We start from the raw sequence: 17,524 nt of genomic DNA on the forward strand, positions 1-17,524 counted from the left end.
ATTTTTATTTATTTTCTTTTTTTTTTTTTTTATTTTTATTTTTTTTTAATTCTTTACTGAAAATAAATCGACACGTATTTTTGCCTTTTTGTTTAAATTGCATATTTTTGACTAAACGAATTTTTTAAAATTTCGCTTTTTTGAGCGCACGACTTTGCAAGTTATTTTTTAACGTATTGTCATCCGACAACAAAAATATTTAAATACACTTTCTTGAAGTGATTTTTCTCAAATTTTAAGAAAATCAACATTAAAATATAAAATTTTTTGTTTTTGACATAAAAAAATTCATTTTTTGAAAAAAAAAACTATTTTCTTTTTTTTGCAATTTGGACATCTTTGATTTTTTTTATATTTCGACAATGTGAAGTATAATCAATAATGATAATAATTCCAAATTTTTGGAATGGTAAGACACTTTGTTCGAAAGATATAAACGAAACAGCACGCACGCCTCGCTCTAGTTTAGTAGGTAGCGGATGAGTTCGAGAACAGTCGAGCCATATTCTACATGCATACGAATCATTTCACCTCATTTTGAGCCACCACGGCTCTAAAATAATGGCGATCCCGTAGTGGGCTCGAATCACCAAACTTTCGGTTAAAAATGCTCTATATTCAATCAACATAATATACTTCTCGTGTATTTTTTGACTCTAAGTTTTATTGCACTTAAGTTGAATATTACAGAGCGCCCCACCTTCAGGTGACCCCCGGTAAGATTAACGTTCAAATGAATGAAAAAAAAGTGCGTAGGAAGTTACGCCGTAGGATAGCCTGGTTGGTAGGGCACTGGGCCCATGTTCAAGAGGTTGTGGATTCGATCCCCGCCGGCCGAAGACTCCCTGTGTAGTAAATGGTGACTGGTGCACGTTAAATATGTCGAGCACAAAGTCCTCCCTGTTCACAAAACAAACCATACCTTTGGGGGTACTGAACCAAGAATTTACAGTATATGAGCAAGAATTTCTCCATTTTACTGCTATTGTATGTGATTAAAAATAATAATTTTTAAAAAAATGTTTTACTTAAGTTACAAGATTTAAAAATAAATAAAAAAAAGCACATTTATTTTTATTAAATATAATTTTTAAATATTGAACATGACCGAAGCTCGAGTCCCGAACCCTCGGGACTAGAAATTACTTGTTTCCTAACACTCAACCCATAGATGCAGACGGGGAAGATGAATCAGTTCACCTGAAGGGCGTCAGGGTAAACTTGAACATTGTAGTCTTTACTCTATATTCGCGCCATCTAATGATCATTTATATAACATTTTGTTCTCAAATATTTTTAAAGAATTATCGAAGAGCTTGGTTTTGAACATAACAATATAATGTAAATAATTTTTAAAAATTGAATCTTCAACGATATCGTTGTTCAAAATGATATTTATTTATAAGGAACGACGGTGCGAAATAATATTTTTTTTTTTTATTGAACATTTCGTATTTTTACATTTTCCACCATTTCCAAATAAAATTATCAAATATCATGAAGTATTTTTTGTAATTATTTTTTTATTTGTTTGCAGATTTCAAAGAAAATTCTTTTCGTTCAAAAATAAAAAGGTCAAAATTAAGTCAAGGCAAATCAGTTAATTCATAAATTAAGGAATACATAAAACGTTTTTAAATTAAATAATCATCTATATGAAAAATAAAATGAAACAAAAAAATAAATATGTTTACAATAGTTTCAAAAAAAATTTCTTTAGAGCTGACATTTTTGTAATTATACCTTATGATTTTATTTAAAAGAAATTAAAGGCTAATAAGAATATTAAGTTTTCTTGCAAGAAATTTACACAACTAGCATATTTGGAATTGCTTTACAATATAAGTTTGGATTACTTTATTATTTCAGTTTTAATGGTACTTTTATTCAATTGTTAATTCCTTTACTCTAACAATGTATTTTTGATGTATTTTTATTAAAACTAAAGGGTATTTAAGTTTTTTTATTTAAAAAATTAAAGAGAAAACTTTATTTTGACTTAATATCAAGAAAAATAAATTAATGCCCAATTATTATTAATCATAATTAAGTTCCTTTAAAAAGTTGTTAAAAATCGTTTCTCACAATATATCATACCTTACAATAAAAAAAACTTATATTTATTGCCATAGAGTATTAGTGGAACTAACACAATTTCAAACTCTACACATACTATAAATAATAATAATAATGTATGGATACCATTACTCATTCTTAGGAAGGATAATATTTTTCCTCACATCATAAAAACTTTTCATATAATATAAATTTTCTAAACTTTTAGTCACTTGTTACATTTAAGGCCTTTATTAAAACTTCCAGGACAAATTTTTAAGGTCATACAAATTATGCTGTTCTCTCTATCTATTTTTTAATTGACTTAATATGATTTTGAAAAATAGCAAAAGGTTGCATGGCCCTGCATACAAGGTTAAAAATCAAAAATTAATAATATAAAATTTCTACTAAAAACTAACAAAAACTTAATAATTTTGCTAAATATCTTATGATTATTGTATACATACCTAGATTTAAAATCAGGAGGGATAATAATTTCTAACCTTCTATACCAACCTTTTCCATAAAACTCTACTTATAAAACTCATTCAGCTAGGATATAGTATATACTCAGATTACAATTAAACCAGGCAATAGCTCTTGCTTCACTGTCCACCATTTAGCCAAGAAGTAATCCAACTAAATATTTAAACTATATTGGATCTTTGGCAATATCACTGAAACCCTAATATAGTTCACCATTTAGTTCACGTTTGGATATGCTAAAAATCTGAATATATAGCTTAAATCTACTGGGATTTTATAAAATAATTTTCAAGCAGAAACTAAAAAATAAATAAAAGAGTGTAGTTTTAGATAAAAAAATATACTATGCAAAAATATAATAACATATAGGACTATGAAAAAATATAATACTATGTGAAAATATAATAAAATGTAGAACAAAATCAATTTTAAAAAAACTAGTAGTTTTGAAAAAAAATTACTAAAAATCTTGCAATTTATTCAATCATCAAAGAATTCATTTTAAAAATAAACTATTGTAAGGACGCAAGACGATGGCAGAAAAACACCATCATAAAGAGCTCAGTATTTTTAATCATACTTTCACATCAAACATTTAACAATAAAGGGTAATAACATAACATTAACTAACATAAAAAAAAAGAACTTGAAAGTTTTACTCAAATGAGTGGGAAAAAGGGAACCATGATGGTTCGCAGAGCTCGTCTTGCGTCATCTCCAATTAAGTCAGAATGAAGATTATTGTTACTGTTTTCGCAGATAGAGGGGTAGTGCCATCTGGTGCTACGAATTAACTATCCGTTACACTATGAATATTGTTAAATACATACCAAAGTAAAACATCATACAGGAAAGTAATTTTCACCACATTCTAGAAATTATGGCAAACAATAATAATAACAACAATTAATAATATCAAAGTTCCAGACGCTAATAAAAGCATGCATTGAGAAAGAAAATATTATAAAATTCTTAAAAATAAATAAATAACAAAACTGTATTTAAACCTATAACTTTCCCAGCTTCAGCCTGATGCTAAAATTACTCGCAACATAAAATTAATTATTATTATATTTATATATAATAAAATCAATGATGAAAAATTTCAAACATTAATAAAAGCATGCATTGAAAAAGAAAATATTATAAAAGTAATTCTTAAAAGAAAAGAAAAAACAGTAGGTATAAATCTCTGTACAAAATTTCCAGGCTCCAGCCAGATTTAAAAATGATATGCAACATATAATTAGTTATTATTATATTTATATATAATAAAATCTAGATGAAAAGTTTCAAACATTAATAAAAGCATGCACTGAAAAAGAAAATATTATAAAAGTAATTCTTAAAAGAAAAGAAAAAACAGTAGGTATAAATCTCTGTACAAAGTTTCCAGGCTCCAGCCAGGTGTAAAAATGATGTGCAACATATAATTAATTATTATATTTATATATAATAAAATCTTGATGAAAAATTTCAAACTTTAATCAAAGCATGCATTGAAAAAGAAAATATTATAAAAGTTATTCTTAAAAGAAAAGAAAAAGCAGTAGGTATAAATCTCTGTAAAAAGTTTCCAGGAAAATGTTTTGTTTATAAATCACATACACAAGCAATTCCAGACATGAACACGTATATCTTATAAATTATAATTTAACATACAAAGTTTATCCCAATATATAAAGGTTAAAATAAAAGTTAATATAACATTATAGAATAATAAAATATTATAAATATAGAATATCATATTAAATATCTACATGCAAAGGGGAAATAAATTTTTTTTTATATGTTTTCAAACATTGTAAAAAAATAAACTTGAAGAGTAATTAATTTCCCAGTTTATTTTTATTGTATTATATCACAGTTTATTTAAAAAGTAAACAAATAAAAAGCATATACTATAAAAGTAAACTTTATTTTCAAATTTCAGCATTCTTATGACATTTTTTTCAATTTTATGTAACAATTTCTTTACAGTTCTATCCCAATGAACTGGAAACGAAAATTTTTTTTTATATAAGCCTTAAAATATTTTTGAAAAATAATGATTTTTTTTTTCCTTTTCAAAAATTAATGCTTCAAATTAAGAGGCACATATATGTAAAATTAATGAAGAAATCAAAAATCAAAGTAATACTTCAAAATTCTACAATAGATGCCCTACACTTTAATGTTAAATCAAAGCATTTCTGCAGCAACCTATTATGGGTCAAGGGGTGGTGGAGGCCCCTTAATTTTGTGACCAAAAGCATAATGGTGTCAATGTGGTGACACACAATTTTTCCTTTCAATCCCACACAAGTTTTTAACCATCAATCAGCAACTGTGTGTGGGCCTGCCACCGTCCTCCATAATTATACCTCAGTTTGTTTGATAACTCAGCCATTGCTGTAAATTTCAGATAATAAAAATTAAGACCAATGGATGAACCTTAAAAAAAATTATTATCTTTCATCAAAAACATTATCTTAATGAATTTGTACAAATTGTAAAAATATTCTGTGAAAGATTAGATAAAATATATATTTATTTTACATGTTAACTTTTAAAACTGTAAAGCTGATCACAAAAATGATGATAAATTGAAATGGAGAATTAAAAACAGTTAACTATGCTGTATTAAACAAGATAGTCCCCTAAACCACTTGACAGCATTTAAAACACACTTGGTTTGTGATGAAACTTAATGCATAATAATCTGAATTAGCCATACTGAGTCAAACACCAAGTTCAAAAAGAACTATTAAAATTAGAGGACTTTAAAAAATATCAAGAAATTAAAGTTTAGAAATTATATTAAAAATATAATTTTCTAATAAATAAGTTTCAACTATTAAGCTTTTTTTTTAAAAAAAAAATTTATCTACCCCCTAATAGTTGAAACTAAAATCTGCCAAAATCATGATAAATGTAGCTGCTTACTTTCATATTATAATAAATTTAAGTGTTAATAATTTTTATACCAGAATAATGGACTTTGATAATTGTTTCAAGCAGTTTAATCATTCATTTTTCAATTCATTGTAATAATCACTTCAATTTTTCTACATTTATCTACTGACATATCCTGCTTGCAGATACGACAAAAATACAGATAAATGTTGACCTATAGAGTCGTATTTCATGTAATGGTATATGCTAGGTTATAGGTTCAATACTATGTTTTAACATGACCATTTTAATCTTGTTGTTATAATACAGATGCAAACCAGGCTCTGATAATCAAGATTCACAGATACATACTTCAGAATAATATTAAGCAAAGGACGGAAACAACTAATCTAGGTTCATTTCGATTGCGCAAGTAATTTCAGCAACTAACTTATCTATTTTTTTTCTTCTTTAAAAACATTACTTATAAATAATAATAATTAAAAAAAACTGTTTAATTTATTTGCACTAAGTAAGTCTGTATTGATGACTTTATCGCCTACCCTGGCAAAATAGAAATATACCTAAATTTATTTAAAAACTGTTAACAACTAATTGAAATCTAAAAACCAATAACATGAAAAATATATTCCAATACTCCATGAAGTTAAGAAAGAAGTAAAAAATTAAAAACAGGAGAAGTAAATAGCTAGGAGAGAAAATTACACAATACGTGCTCAGCTTAAACATCTATGAGAGTTTGTCAAGCACGAGCCCTTTTGTAGGACATCTGGGGCAAAAGGATGAATACTACTAGTTTTTAAAGATAGAGCACCGTCAAAAACGACTCCTATTATTATGAGCTAATGCATGTGCTCCGAAGAAGCGTTTGAAATTGGAATAGCTATCGAGGAAACAAATTCTCCTTATTTTCGTCTCCCATTGTTATGCAGATCTGAACAGTCCAATTGATTTTGGCCCTCATAGTTACAGTGTTACTAACAATATTAAAACTTAAATAAATTGTTTAAAAACTACCATTAGCCACCATTCATTAAATTTTTGCCATCTCAAGGGTATTTTTATTATGTTTTAAAATTTTAATATTTTTTTTCTCTTTTTTTGATGAATTTTTACTTGCAATGACACTTTTCATTAAGAATACTTGAATTGATTATAAAACAAATTTCTATTAGCTATGAATTATTAAGTTGTTTTGATCAGCTTTCTGATATTTTTATTTCATTGTTCTTTGTGTACTCTTTCTTTGTTAGGGTTTCTATTGACTGCAAAATGTTAAAAAAAAAAAGGGAATGGATTGCATAATTGGATCGGGGAATGGAATGCATTGGATCTTATTGATAGATATTATTATTAATATTTGATTTTTCTCTTCAATAAATACTGTAATTACAAAACTTGTTGGTTGAAAATACCTCATATACTAAAACATTCATAGATTAAATTATTTACTTAATAAATGCCGACCAGGTGGCCGAGTGGTCAGCATGCCTGACTGCGAAACCAATGGTTGTGGGTTCGTATCCAACTTAGTGCATGGATGTTTCTCTGAGTGGGCTATTCTCTGTTGTGTGAATGTGGCCCAACCTATAAACAGGTATCTGTGACAGTGTAGCATGGGTAACGTTGCTCTCCTCCGTGAATTAGTTTTACAGCTGCCCATTGGGTAACTTTAAATGGGCAACACTTCCGGCATCTTTCAAGGTGAAGGATGAAAGCTCAGTGCCTGTCATTAAGATTAAAAAAAAATTACTAAATAAATTTTAAAACTTACAATTGTTTATTAATTCATGCATTTACTTCTCTTTTTGCTTGCAAAGAAATTTTCTAAATTATAAAAAGATATTCACTAAGCATTAGGATGATTATGTTGTTTTTCGTCATTCTAAGGATATTTTAATTAGATTTTTTTTTCAGTTACTTTTTTTTGGTTGGATTGCAATAGACTACAAAAAATTTATAAAAATTATGGTAATAATGTCATTGATATTACGATAAGTTTTAAATTTTTCTTTTCAAAAATTATGTGATAAATACTGTACTCACAAAACTTGTCAATTGAATAAACATTATATTCCATAACATTCTAAAGAGATTGAATTGTTTACTTAATGAAATGTTTAAAACCTAAAATTGCTCATAACTGCATGCATTTATTTTAATGAAAAATAAATAAAGGTCAATAAAGATACATAATTAAAAGAGTAAATAGCTTAAAATATTTACTCTATGAATTAATTCAAATTGCTGCATCAAAATTGTTTAACTGAATTCTTACAAATGAAATTTAACCACTAAATATGTTCTTTTTTTACTCCATTAAATATATTTTAACCTTTGAAAAAGGGTAATATTATTCAACAAAAATCAAATTTATTTTCCAAGATGTATGTGTTAATTTTTTTAACAAATTATTTAAAAATATGATTATCCATGTTTTTTTATTATTATTAAAATATCTTTTGGTATAAAGTTTATTTTATTTTTTTATACAATTTATTTACAACTACTTATTTTTTTACACAATTTCATGGCAAAAAATACTATTTAATGAATTAAGAAACATATTTAGAATTAAAATTATTAGGATTACACGTAAAGAGAAGGGTAATAACTGAAAATTTAAAAAAATAGGTATGCTCTTTTTTTAATTTATGGTAAATAGTATTTGTTTGAGTATAAGTAATAATATATAATATAAAATAAGAATTGCCAATAATATGTACATTTTGGCTACGAACAATTGAATCAAAGATATAAACAGCTTTATTTACTTATTTGTAAATATCAAAAATGAAATAAAAAAATATATTTTTATACATAAAATAGAGTTTTATACTGTAACTGTCAATATAATTTCTACAGGTAACATTCTATAGAAATATACTTTTAAAAGAATGTGCACATGCATATCAGAAAAGAAAGTGATGTATTTTTTTCAAATCTGTATTATTTAAATTAAAGTAATGTAAGAAGAAGAAAAAAAACATGGCGCTGAGACATAAGCACGGGAAAAATTGTTAAGAATTCAAACATTCCTTTCAGAAATCTAAGACTAATTACTTTTAAGCTTACAAAATTATTACAAATCAAATTTATAATAACACATGCCACCAAAACGTTTTGAGGGAGCATGCATGAGCTTAAAGCAATAGGATCTGATTTTTTAGGAACTCAGTCTCGTGAAACCAGTTTAAATAAAGAAGATTGCAGATTTAATAAAAAAAGTAAGCTGATAAAGAATTGTGGTGGCTAAAAAAAATTAAATACTTGAATGAGCAAATGTTAAATTGGTGGGTCTGTTTGTATTCCTGAGATCATGAGGGCCTCAATTCCGAGTTTAAATCCGCTGCCGAATTCATAGTTCGTGATGTCACAAACTATGATTATTATTAATCATAGTTTGATGAAACTATGATGATTATTATATTATCAATCGGTTCAGTTGTTTTGGAATCAAAGCAAATTTGGGTGCTTCAGAGAAATGAGAGTCAACTGTATTCACTAAAAAATTTAAACCGATTTTGTCTTTGAATAGTTTAGAAAGTCACTTGATTTTAATATATTGATGAAACTTAACAGTTGAAAAAGTTCGAAGTCAAATATTCCAACTAACTGTCTATTTGATCACAACACAAAATAGAGCAAAATACAGCATAGCTAATTTTAAATATGGACACAGGCGAAAATATTTATCAATGTGGTGATTGTAAAAGTTTTACTACTAAAAGTTTTGCTGAAATAAGAATGCGCTCCCCTTACTGCATTGGTTAATTTCATGCTTTGCTTCAAGATATTTTATATTTATTTTTATCCTAGACAATTATCAATCATGTTGAATTTAGTATACTAATTTTGAAGCTCTAAAATACATAGAAATTATTAAATTTTGTTAAAAATACATTGTCAGCAAAGTTATTTAATGCTCAATTAATACTTATCATATTATTCAAAATATAAAAGTAGTTATTAAAAACCTAACTTGAGCTAAAAACTAGTTAGATTTTAGAATGTAGAATAAGCAGTCGTTTTCTCTGGATTTTGTTAGAACATTAAAAGTTAAATATTTACAATTTGGTGCCCGTCTTACCTAAGTGTTTTTTTTTCATATTCTGACAGAAAACTGGTAAATTATTTATGAGTGAGATTTTTCTAAAAATAAGAAATCAAATTATTATATGTGAATTACAAATCGAAGAAATAATAGGAGAATGTAAGAATTTATGTATAGTAAAAGATCTTAGATAAAGTGCTCAATCAAAGGGATACCTTATTGTATATGAGAACTATTTTTGCAATGAAATTAATTTGATTACTAAAAACAAATTAAAATATTGCTATTTTTCAAATGTTCTTTTTATTTATTTTTAAATTTGAGGTAATTTTGAAAAAAAAAAATAAAATAAACAACCAAACAAGCATTATGTTTTAAAGGAAAAAATCTTCTAAAACATGAACGAAATTGTATCTTTTTTTTTTTTAAATTCAGTAAAATGCATTCCTTAGTAAAAAAAAATTTCGGTCATTCAATACCATTTACTTAAAGAGACTAACATTTTCTAGTAACTAAATTCCCAATTTAATCATGAGTAAATTAAATGATGAAATATTATTTTTTGTATGGAGTCCTGCCATTTATTTTTGGGTAAATAAGTTTTATTATGTTCAGTAATGTTTTAATTCATAATTTTATTTTGATGATATATGTAAAAAAAATTTTCAAGTGTAATACTATTGGGTCTTAACTTTTGAAGGATCTGGCTTTATTATGATATGTCTCAGATTTTGAAAATTATAGACAGTTAGATTAGCTAATTTAAAATGGTAAATCTGGTGGCTCATCAAATTAATGACATAAAACTAGACATTTTTTCAAATTGTTTGTATTGAATTTTTTTTTTTTTAAATTTTCAAATTTTTTTTTTTTTTTAAAATAGAGAACAAATTTCATTAATTTTCTTGTTTCGATTAACTCAACAAATCATTTTAAACAATTAGTAGCTATTATGAACATAAATTTCTCCATTACAACATCATCTGTGAAGCAAAATGCATAAACATATAGACAAACAAATTAGGCTAATTTTTCTGGAGAATCCAAAAAAGTTCATAATTAAGATTTCAAAGTTTACCCTCATCCTGCACTCAGGGGTGGAAGATCATGTTTGTTATCTTTGACTGCTTATTTAAAATATTGCTTAAATCATGTTGAAATAAATTTTACTTATGTAGATATTATTTAAAACAATTCCTTTTGCAGACAAAACCAATTGTGCTTTTATATGCTTTGTGAGGTTCTTTTGTGTTATTCATAATTATTATTTCTTATCAATTAGTTTTATTATTTACTAAAACATGTATAGCTACTTGTAATATTCGAAACAATGTAGCTTCGAAAATAATATTTGTAATAAATTATTTTTAATGTTTGATGAATTCTATTGCTAATTATAAAATATATTTTAATTTCAGCTGTTCTTGCTTTCTTTTAAGCTGTAATGTCACATTCTCCAAGACATGACTGCAAAACGAGATCCTGGAAGTAAATGATACAGAAATTCTCTTTATTGATCCTAAGTTTAATTGGAAAGTGTATTATCCAGTCTTTGATTCGACTATGGTTAAAGAAAATATGAAACTGCTAAAGAAAAGTTCTCATGTTTTGCTACTGCAGGATGGGAGGTTGTTGTGACGTTTTATACATTTTTACTGTTGGCCAATTCGTCATATTTATACAAATTCAATTACTCATGTTTTATTTAAACATGCCTTTGTTTAAATTTCTTATTTATTTGCAATATTTAAACAGTTAAGCACTGAGGATTCATTTCAAAACTGGTGAGTTCAGTAAACTATTTCCTAGATTTTCTTTTAAAATATTTATATTTGGTTCAAACTAAGAAAATTAAAACTTATTATAATTTATTCCAATCAAAGTTTTAATTACTTTAGATAGAAATTATTTCTATTTTTATATATGTAAAAATTTATACTGGTGAAAAGCTTCATTTTGAAATATTTGCCAAGCAACTCGCCAAGCTTTGTTGCATTATTATAACATAAAATATAATCATTGTATTTTTTTATTTTTAAATTTATATCTTTATTTCAGTTGATTGTTAAAGCATGTGTTTGATTATTTGAAAAATTTATTTTATTTCTATTATTATTGAAATAATTATTTTATTCTTCCCTAAGAATTTTTTTAATTTTTGAAAAGCTTATTTTAAAACAAGTTAGAAAACATGAATATTTATCTTGTCTCTCACAAAGTTACCCCATTTTTTGGTAATTATTGAAAAGTATTAAAAAAAGGGTAGTAATATTATATATAAGAAGTAATTTTTAAAAATACAAATTCCCAAATCCCTTATCTGTTTCTACATTAATCCCTCTTTTTTTGGTATATGATGATTCGCATAATATTTTGTTTATTATTATTCAATGTTAACTATGGATACTTTACTTTTTATTTATACTTTACATTTATCTATTGACACTTTACTTTTCTACAATGGTAGTAAGTATGTAAGTTTACCTTACTAATTTTTCAACATACTTTCATTTTTAATAGTCTTCGTTTATAAATACAATTTATTTTTTTAAAACAAATTTCAGCCCAAACATTAAAGCTATAAATTCAAATATCTGCCATGTTTCATTAGAATAATCTTAGAACTATAATCAAAATATCTGACAAACTTAAAATCAGTTTATAAGGGATGCCTGAAGGCTTAACTGATTTCAAATTAATGGTATTTAATCCCCCTTATTCTAATATGTGTATTCTAATGTTAATGTGTAAAATTTTATCATGATAGTGATTTCTTTCTTTTATTTTAGATATTTTGTCGAATCTTGCAAGGTTTTTTTGGTGAAGAAGGAAAGAGATGTAAAATTGTTATGAATGAAATAAAAAAATAAAAAATTTAAATGAATAATGTTCGAAACATTTCACTTGGTATTAAATGTTTAACTTCTTCAATTGATTCTTGCATTATTTAAAATGCAAAACACATTTAAAGCCTATAACTAAATAATATGGTACATAAAAAATATGCTCTTTATAAAATACAGTTTTTTTTTTCCTAGTTATTAATGAATTTATATAGTGTATAATTACAATAAATTTGTCTGAAAATAAATAATGTAATTTTGAATTAAATTATCATATTCATATAATCAATGCTTTAAATTTTACAATAATAAATTGCAAGTATGACATTGAAAATCTTCTTATATTTAAAAAGAAATTGGTTTTTCATAAAAATGATATTCCTGATACGCAATGTGAAAATGATGAATGAAAGTTATGATCCCTTAATGCAATGTAAATTAATTTTATGACAATAAATTCTGAGACATTATTTACTGTGTATTTTTTAGACTAAAGTAAAAAAAAAAAAAAAAGAATTGATTTGATAGATCTAACAGTTTTGATGTTATAAATATTTTAAGATTAAAAGGTAAGTCAAAAATTGCATATTTCATACATTAAACCCTCATTTCTTTTTAAAAATTATTTCAAAGGACTATTTTATTAGGTTAAGCATAAAATATTGAATTTGAAGTTAGATAGCAATGTCAGTTGCATAAAAAAGTCAAAAAATTGTACTTTCTACACATGAAACTTTTATAAATTTTCGAATTGTTACACTATTAAATCAGACATCTTGGTTTTATTCTCATTCAATTTACCGTATACAAAGGTAACAATACTTCACTTGCCTAGTTAGCAATGTTAGATATGTAAATGTGAACAAATAAACTGTACTTTTATACATAAAAAACTTCTATAACATTAGTCACTCAACGATTCAAAGCAACAAAAAAAATCATAAAAATTCTAGATGGTATTTTAAGTTTATTCTCCTTTTAGAGAAGCAACATGAAATTCATGGATATCATAATATTTTTATGTTATGAGCTAGAAATCATAATCCTTTTTATACTATGCTGCTCCACTAATGTGAAATTGAAGAGTTCAGAATTTTAATTTTCAGCTAACTAAAGGCTTAAAAATGTACAAAATTAAATGAAAATCAATCAATATTGTACAGCGTCTGCGATTTTCTTTCCCTCCCTTTACAAACATCTTTTAGAAACTATGAGACAATAGCGTCACATGAAAAAATAAAATGTTAGTCAAAAGTTAGGACAAATAGCCAAAAATGGTAGCCCAATTACGAGCAACCCTTTGGGCAACTCTGAACTGAGAATTTGCCTACAGAGTAGCGGATAGAGTGGAGGTTCTGCTTAGGGTTGATCTTATTTTTCTTTCCTGTGATATAGCCATTTGTTTGACATATTTTTATTGGGTAAATAGTTCTATGAACAATTATGTCAGTTTTAAAAATATTAGCGTAAGAACAATTTACAGATACTGTCTGCCAGAAGAAAAAGTATAGCATGTGATATAAAGACGCCTTTTTTTTCTTCATTTTTATAAATCATTTATTTTTATTTTGGCATTTCAAAAAAATGAATTTATTTACATTTTTGAAACAAAAAATTTTAATTTCTAAAAAATATATGCAAAAGAGTTAAGTCATTTTATACAATGTAAAGAACATACCTATTTCACAGATCAAGTCGAAACTGGTCCAAATAACTTTAACCATCTTCAGTCAAGCATAACTTATGAATACCTTTGTGAAATTTCTCAGCTCCATCAAAAGGGGACTAGAAAAAAAAATTATTAAGTGAGGAATTGAAAGACTCTTTTTCTCATAATTAAATTTCAACACGAATTAAATTGCACAAAAATTGAATAACAAGGTGAACTTTGAATGAAATATTGATAGCAAATTAAAATTTTATCTAGGAACACCCAAAAACTTAAACAATAATAAAAATAAATGGATAGGATAATTTTTAAAATTTCACTAACTGTTACTTCTTGACCACTTTGACTCTTGTTTTCTTTGAAATATCTTAAATCTTGTCAAAGGAGAATAAATGTAAACAAAAATTATATCATTAATTAAACTACACACTAATACTGAAATAAAAAAAATTAATTATTTAATTTATTACCTGTGTACAATTTTTTTAGATCATTCTTATAGTAATTGCAAAATAGTAAAAAAATTCCCCTTTATTAATCTTGGTTTGATAAGAAATAAAGAAATTGGGAAAATATTTTAAACTTTTTCCACAGAAATTCGTAAACAAAATTTACCTAAAATTAAACAATAACACCATGCAACTTTAATTTAAAAAAAATATATCATATCAAAAAAATATTTAAATCGCTTACTGTTGTATTCATAACACCTATTCCATGAGTACATACAGAATTGGCTATGTGGCAAATATTTATAATACTCAAATGCTTATTATTACTTGAGCGCTCAATAAATATCCGTAAAAAATAAGAAATATAATAAACATAGAATATAAAATCTAATCACATTATAGTTAATTCAATTAAATGGTAATGAGACTTTGAAATAAACAAACATAATCTTGATAACAAAATATATAACAAAAAATTTTATGCCACCAAAATATAAACAAATGACATAAAATAAATTTTTACCAGCAACTTCCAACAGCTTTATTTTGTTCTCAATTTCTAATTTTTTGTTTTTATTTATGATCTGTACTTTACAAAACTTATTTGTATACTGTGCTAAGAATGTTAAAAAAAATATCAAGCATGTTAACCATTCCCAGCCTCTTCCTGTTCCTTTTTAACTATCATAATTTTAGACGTCAGCCAGATTTTTATAATTCCCAGATAAGTAGCTGACCTTTAAATGCTACATTTTAAGATAATTATACATTAAATCCAGAAACTTGTTAAATATTAGAACTTTATAAGCAGATCCTGCAGTAATAAATTACCAAGTGTTTTAACAAAAGAAAAAACTAACACCATATAACCATTGAGAAAAGTATTAAGAATGAGTAAAATACAACAATAAGAAAAATGTTTGTAAAATTGAGTTATAATGATGGCTATAGCTTTTTAATAACTCTTAAGAAAATGTTAAATTAATCTATAGATTAAGATGAATAAACAAATGAATGTGTGCAGTGAAATAGTGAAGAAGCTTTATCTGATTATTGAGATTGTAGAAGTATATATATATATATATATATATATATATATATATATATATATATTGATACAAATAAATTAATATTCTTCATAATTCCAAGAGCATTTAAACCCTAAAATTAGAATTATTAAAAAATGGAGAAACATTAAGCTTAAAATAATGATTTAAGCAGAAAAAATGTAGAAACTTTAAAACAAACCAGTTCTAAATTTTGACTAGGAAGATGGTCTTCGACAGTTTCTAAGCGATACTTATGTGAAGCTAAGCTCCTCTTTTCCCACATAAGTTTTCCAATCGTGAAGGGCACGGCTGCTAAATTCTAAAATAGTTCGTAAAGACAATGTTCAACATAAGCTGGAAAACGATACAAAAGAAAAATTTATAAGCATATAGAACACACTTTTATAAAAAATATATTTTATAATTAAAATTTAAAAATGGATTTCTCGATTTAAGACTTAAACTAAAGCAAACAAGTTCACAGAGTTCACACATATTTGCAAATTATATACAATATTCCAGTGCTTTAATTCTAATAGTTTTTCCTTCCTAGCATAAAAAGAGGCATACAAATAACTGAAAAAACAATTGCTAGAATTTTAAAAAAAAAAAAAAAACTCCTGTCATTCAATCAAAACAGGATCATTTTTAAAATTTGGTGTCACTTGAAAACTGGAAAGAGAAACACCTTTTCATTACATGAGAGAGTATAATTTTTATAAATACAAAAGCAAATAAACTTCTTTCTTAGATAAATGTTTTTCATATTTTTTTAGCATTATTAGTTAATACATTTTTGGTTAAATACCCTAAAGATTGACATGTCTGTTGCCATAATACCTATTATTTTTGCATATTCTAGATCAGTGATTCTCAACCTTTTTTTTTGTGGCGGTACACTTTTAACAATTTCAAAATTTGACGGCACACAATGAAAAAAATTAGTTTAAAAGTACCTATAATACACTGTGTTAAATAGTTTGTGATAATAATTTTGAATGCGAAATAAAATAATATGTACTACAAAAGCATGTTTATTAAGGGATTAATTATTTCTTCCGACTAATTTTTCATTAGTTAGTAACAGTTATTTATTTTTTTTGCTAGATTTTAATTGTTAGCTTGTTTTCTATAGTTATTAACTGTTCTGTTTTTTAAATTGTTATTTTTTTGCGATTTCTTATTAATTAGTTTTTTTGCTAATTATTAATTGTTAGCTTATTTTTCTGTTAGTTATCCTTTGTTAATCAGTTTTTATAACTATTAATTGCATAGCTTACTTTAATGATTAGCTTTTATTTCTGTTTGAAAGTTAATATTTAGCTTGCTTTCCTTTGTTAATTTATAATTTAAATGGTCATTAAATTTCCTACTTTTTTCAACATTTTTTAAAATTGTGAGCCATAGACAGTTTAAACACTTCCTTCTAATTTAAATTTATTTTAAGATTGTCAGAGACAAGACAATTGCCGACAAAGATGTTCACACGGTTAAAGCGTGGAAAAATTATAAAAAGGACTGTAATTTCGAGGAGAAAAGCTGCCCTGGTATATACACCGCACCCTCAAAAATCGACCGAAAGAAAAAACTTTTTCACCGGACACGCCGCAACGAATTTTTTTACAATTAACGAATTTTGAGCTTAACGCAGGTATTGATTAAAGACTTGACACATGTGTATATAATTTTAATAGTTAAATAAAAATCAATAAAAGGATATTGAACATACAAAAAAATAAAGACAATCCTAGTATATAAAATAGATTTCAATAACTTTCTAGGTAAAATTAAGCATTTTCTAATTTTAAAGAGAAGTAACCATTAAAATATAAATAAAATAATTAATATATCAAAAACCATTAAAATAAGTATGAAATTGTTTAAAAATAAAACGAATCAACAATCCAAAATCCTGTTTTAGAAATAAACGATAAATCCAAACAAAATTTGTTCAAAGAAAAACTTAAGAATGATTTATTTAGATATCACTTATCACTATATATTCATATCACTGCACG

General features: G+C 25.4%; 1 long non-coding RNA gene across 1 annotated transcript in view; it reads right to left on the reverse strand.

The window, feature by feature from the left end:
* LOC147801931 (uncharacterized) overlaps window positions 1-17,524 on the reverse strand; it is a 25,777-nt gene continuing 8,253 nt past the window's right edge. Inside the window, exons 2-4 of the long non-coding RNA XR_015430553.1 lie at window positions 15,706-15,825; window positions 14,015-14,121; window positions 1-7,165 (exon numbers count right to left, since the gene is read on the reverse strand). This is a non-coding gene — a long non-coding RNA (uncharacterized LOC147801931). The remainder of the gene's footprint in view (window positions 7,166-14,014; window positions 14,122-15,705; window positions 15,826-17,524) is intronic.

The sequence above is a fragment of the Parasteatoda tepidariorum genome, chromosome 11, assembly GCF_982258835.1.
Source record: "Parasteatoda tepidariorum strain Cologne lab strain chromosome 11, Ptep-v5.0, whole genome shotgun sequence".
NCBI lineage: Eukaryota > Metazoa > Arthropoda > Arachnida > Araneae > Theridiidae > Parasteatoda > Parasteatoda tepidariorum.